Genomic DNA, 5,334 nt, shown 5'->3' with positions numbered 1-5,334 from the left:
AGAGTTAGACCTGCATATAACCTTCCTCCAGGAACACTAGACCTGTAAGGCAAATTGCCCTGAGAAAGCATGTGCATAACTTCAACCACCAAACGGCATGTGGTCCCACCCAGATAATGGCAAAACACTGTGTAGGTGTCGATTAGGCAACAGCCTGCCCAGAGGGAGGGATGAAAGAAAGAGATTAGGGAAAACCCACAGAAAATAACTCTTTCTGGCTGGAACCATGGAGGGTATAGAAGAGAAGAAAAAGAAGGTTCCTGCCGTGCCAGAAACCCTTAAGAAAAAGCGAAGGAATTTCGCAGAGCTGAAGATCAAGTGCCTGAGAAAGAAGTTTGCTCAAAAGATGCTTCAAAAGGCAAGGAGGAAGCTTATCTATGAAAAAGCGAAGCACTATCACAAGGAATATAGGCAAATGTACAGAACTGAAATTCAAATGGCAAGGATGGCAAGAAAAGCTGGCAACTTCTATATAACTGCAGAACCCAAATTGGCGTTTGTCATCAGGATCAGAGGTATCAATGGTGTGAGCCCAAAGGTCCAAAAGGTGTTGCAGCTTCTTTGCCTTCATCAAATCTTCAATGAAACCTTTGTGAAGTTCAACAAGGCTTCAAATAACATGCTGAGGATTCCAGAGCTATATATCGCATGGGGGTACCCAAATCTGAAGTCAGAATATAAACTAATCTACAAGCATGGTTATGGCAAAATCAGCAAGAAGCAAATTGCTTTGACAGATAATACTTTGACTGTTCGATCTCTTGGTAAATATGGCATCATCTGCATGGAGGATCTTATTCATGAGATCTATACTGTAGAAGAATGCTTCAAAAAAGCAAATAACTTCCTATGCCCTTCAAATTATCTTCTCCATGAGGTGGAATGAAGAAAAAGGCCACCCATTTTATAGAAGGTAGAGATGCTGGCAACCGGGAGGACCAAATCAATAGGCTTATTAGAAGAACAAATTAAGGTGTCTACCATGATTATTTTTCTAAGCTGGTCAGTTAATATACAAGTATCTGCTATTAAATTGAAAACAAAAGAAAAAGATTTAAAAAAACAAAAAACAGAAAATAGTATATTTACAGAACCCTAAGCCACCTGATCACTGACTCAGGACTCAATAAATGTACTATTTCAAGTTGCCCACTTGGTTTTTTCCAAGTGCATTTTTCTTTGCTTTAATAAACTCACCTTTCTGCCTTAAATCTACTTCTGTCTCTTGGCTGAATTCTTTCTAAGTATCAAGGAGTGTGGAGCCCTCCAGATCTGCCACTAGTAACATTGTGAAGCCAGCCTGACTGGATGTGAATTGTTTTTCTCTCCATAGTGTATGAATTTGGAAAATTATTCAACTTCCTTAATGGCAATTGCCTCATGTATAAAATGAGGAAAATAAAAACTACTTGAGAGAGGTATACTGAGTATAACAAAGTAGAACAAAGTAACACATGCAAAGGGCTTAGAATACAACCTTGCAAAAAGTAAACAACTAATCAATGGTAGTTATTATCATTTTTACAACAACAATAATAAGCAAAATATTTTATATTCTTGCATCTTGGAAAGACCCAGGCCAACGTGAGTTTAATTTCTGGCTTTTCCTTCAAGTAGCTGATAAGTCTTTTGCTATGTGACGTAGCTTGAGTAATAGGTTGAGTTTTAAATGAGATACATTCATTCATTCATTCATTCATTGAGTACCTACTGTGTGTCAGGCTCTGTTCTAGACACTGAGGATATAGCAGTGGACAAAACAAAGTTTCAGTCCTAATAGAGATTATACTGCAGTGAGGAAACCGGTAATAAAAAAATAGATATATGATAAAATCCCGCGCAGGGACAAGTAAAGAGAAAAAAGGGAAAAGAGAGTGTGTTATTTTTGATATGGTGATATATAAGTAGAGCCCTTAAGGAAATGACGAAGGGAGGCATACATGTTTCTGGGAAGAGCATTCTGGACAACAGGAACAGCAGGGCAAAGGCCCAGGTGAAATAAGCCTGTCATGTCAAACGAGAAGTGCCTGAAGTAAAGTGCTGGAGGAAGGGAAGTTAAAAAAGTGAAAGAGGCTGGGCACAGTGACTCATGCCTGTAACCCTAGCACTTTGGGAGGTTGATGTGGGCGGATTGCTTAAATTCAGGAGTTTGAAACCAGCCTGGGCAGCATGGCAAAATCCCGTGTCTACAAAAAATACAAAAAGTAGCCACACATGGTGGTGTATGCCCACAGTCCCAACTACTTATGTGACTGAGGCAGGAGGATCACTTGAGCCTGGGAGGTCAAAGCTCTAGTGAAATGAGCCATGTTCACACCACTGCATTCCAACCTGGGTGACAAAGTGAGGCCCTATGTCCAAAAAAAAAAAAAAAAAAAAAAACCAAAAGATCAGTGAAATACCAGGGGCCAAATCACTTAAGTGTCTGGTGATTCTAAGAGGGATAGGAAGCTATTGGAGGGTTTTGAGCAGGAGAATGTGTCAGTCAATTTGCATTTTAGCAGGATCGCTCAGGTAGCTGTTTAACAAACAGTCTATAGGAATATTAGTTGACTGGCTCTGTTTGAGAGATGCCTTGATACTGTAACAGGTCAGATCAAGTGGCAGAATCCAAACAGAATCCAACTTAAAAATATCTATGACCTGTTGGGTTATATTATGTCTCCCCCTCTCCCCACCAAAAAAAAATAAAAAAAGACATATCGAAAGCCTTGGCATGGTGTAGTCGCTCATGTCCATAATCCCAGCATTTTGGAAGGCCTAGGTAGGTGGATCACTTGAGGTTAGGAATTTGAGACTAGCCTGCCCAACATGGTGAAATTTCGTCTCTACTAAAAATACAAAAATTAGCCAGCTGTGGTGGCAACTGCCTGTAATGTCAGCTACTCCAGAGGCTGATGCAGGAGAATCACTTGAACCTACGAGGCAGAGGTTGCAGTGAGTCAAGATCGTGCCACTGCACACCAGCCTGGGCAACAGAACAAGATTCTATCTCAAAAAAAAAAAGAAGAAGCCTAATCCCCAGTACCCCACAAGCTAACTGTATTAGTATATTTTCATGCTGCTGATAAAGACATACCCAAGACTGTGCAATTTACAAAAGAAAGAGGTTCATTGGACTTACAGTTCCACATGGCAGGAGAGACCTCACAATCATGGCAGATGGTGAAAGGCACATCTCATATGGTGGCAGACAAGAGAAGAGAGCTTGTGCAGGAAAACTCCCTCTTATAATAACCATCAGATTTCATGAGACTTACTCACTACACAAGAACAGCATGGGAAAGACCTGCCCCCATGATTTACTCATCTCCTACTGGTTTCCTCCCATAATGCTTGGGAATTATGGGAGTTACAAAATGAGATTTAGGTGGGGACACAGAGCCAAACCATATCAGTGACATTAGTTGGAAACAGGGTCCTTATAAATGTAATTAGCTAAGACGAGGTCATACTGGATTAGGGTGGGCCCCTAATCCAATACAGCTGGTGCTGTTTTTTTTTTTTTTTTTTTTTTTTTGAGATAAGTCCCACTCCATCGCCCAGGCTGGAGTGCAATGGAGTGATCTCAGCTCACTGCAACCTCTACCTTCCGGGTTCAAGCAATTTTCCTGCCTCAACCTCCCAAGTAGCTGGGATTACAGGCACATGCCACCAAGCCCAGCTAATTTTTGTATTTTTAGTAGAGATGGGGTTCACCAGATTGGCCAGACTGGTCTCGAACTCCTGACCTTAGATGACCCACCCGCCTCAGCCTCCCAAAGTGCTGGGATTACAGGCATGAGCTCCTGGCCCACAACTGGTATCCTTATAAGAAGACAGCCATCTAAAGACAGAGACACAGTGAGAATATTATGTGAAGACAGAGGAAGAGATTAGAGTTCTGTTGCCACAGCCAAGGAACGTCAAAGATCTATGCCACCACCAGGAGCCAAGAAGAGGCAAGAAGTATCACCCCCACAGGACTTGGAGGAGGCACAGCCCTACCAATACCTTGAATTTGGACTTCTAGCCTCCTAAAGTGAAAGAATAAATTTCTGTGGTTTAAGGCCTCTCAGTTTGTGGTACTGTCACAGCAGCCCAAAGAAACCAATACAGTACCTATAAATGGTCCTCCTTCTCCACCCGCTGCCTCCCAAGGTTGGAGGATACCGGAGTCAACCAACAAACCCCATCCTTTAGCACTAACACAGCCTCCTATTCATAAAGATGATTAGGAAACACTGGTGGCTATGACAAAGGTGATTTATTTTTCTTTTGTCGTTTCCAGTACACAAAAGGTAAATCTGTGCTGAAGACACCAGAAATCTTTCCAATTAATGCTAATGGGTGACCAGCCTGTGTTTCACTCCTTGGGAAGTGAGGCCACTAAGAGGAAGTTATCAGTAAGAAATTTATGCTTTAGTAGCATGTTTAATTATGATACAACCACAACTGTCTCTTGCACCAGAATTTAGCATGCAAGATTTACAGCTCTTAGCACAATTTTTGCCTTTGTTGTCTCAAAGAGCCTTGTTTCTGATGTTTTATTAGACTACCAGCCTCTGTTCAATTGTGTCAGGCTGCCCCCTACTGCTTTGGTCTCATAATCTCATGCTGGCTGCTATTATTTTGAGTTGGTTTTCAGAAACGTGTGTGTTTTTTGCCAGGGCGTGTAAACCTGCCCACTCTTGCACACTGAAGAACACAGAACATTGGGGTGGTGGAGAAAGGTGTGGGAATCTCATTTTTTTCTTTTAATACAACTATTCAACAACCACAAATATATACATATAGTTCTAAAGCACACAATCTGACGGGTTTAAGCTTACAAGAGACATTAACTTTCTAGACTACGAGCACATCAGATTCTTTTCTTTCTTATTTCTTGAAGGCGGCAAACATCTTCAAGAGATATCCTCCCTTTTCATGATAGGACAACGGAGAAATTTTTTTTAAGGGAAGCTGATGAAATTTTAACTAATCCAATCAGCCAGAGGAAAGCCATATTACAAAAAAGGCCTCAAAGGAAAGTGGGATTTCTTTTCTGCTTCAAAGGCATAGACGGCAATGCTATGAAAAAGCGGCCTGCAGGCGAGGGTCAGAGCGCACCCCACACCCGCACAGCCACCAGCCATCTCAACAGGGTGGGTATACCAGCCATCCCAGCCCCAGCCCAGCCCCTTCTGCCATTCCTGCCTGTGTGCTCTTCCAGAGGTGACAGATCAGCCCTCAGCCAGGAAGAAAAGCGACTGAGGGTCAGGAAAATGGTATGGGGTTACGTTAGTATGGAAATCGGCGGGAACTTGGAAATGAGCCATTTGGGCTTCATAACACCAATTGGTTCTCAAGGTA

At 42.1% G+C, this 5,334-nt stretch overlaps 1 pseudogene; it reads left to right on the top strand.

Moving 5' to 3' along the window:
* Nucleotides 1-222: 222 nt before the first annotated feature.
* Nucleotides 223-972, top strand: LOC116526295 (annotated as a pseudogene).
* Nucleotides 973-5,334: the final 4,362 nt, after the last annotated feature.

Source organism: Sapajus apella, unplaced genomic scaffold (assembly GCF_009761245.1).
Source record: "Sapajus apella isolate SASKATOON/1434 unplaced genomic scaffold, GSC_monkey_1.0 scaffold50, whole genome shotgun sequence".
NCBI lineage: Eukaryota > Metazoa > Chordata > Mammalia > Primates > Cebidae > Sapajus > Sapajus apella.
Note: the sequence above shows the minus strand (reverse complement) of the source record. Positions and strands in the feature narration are given on the sequence as shown.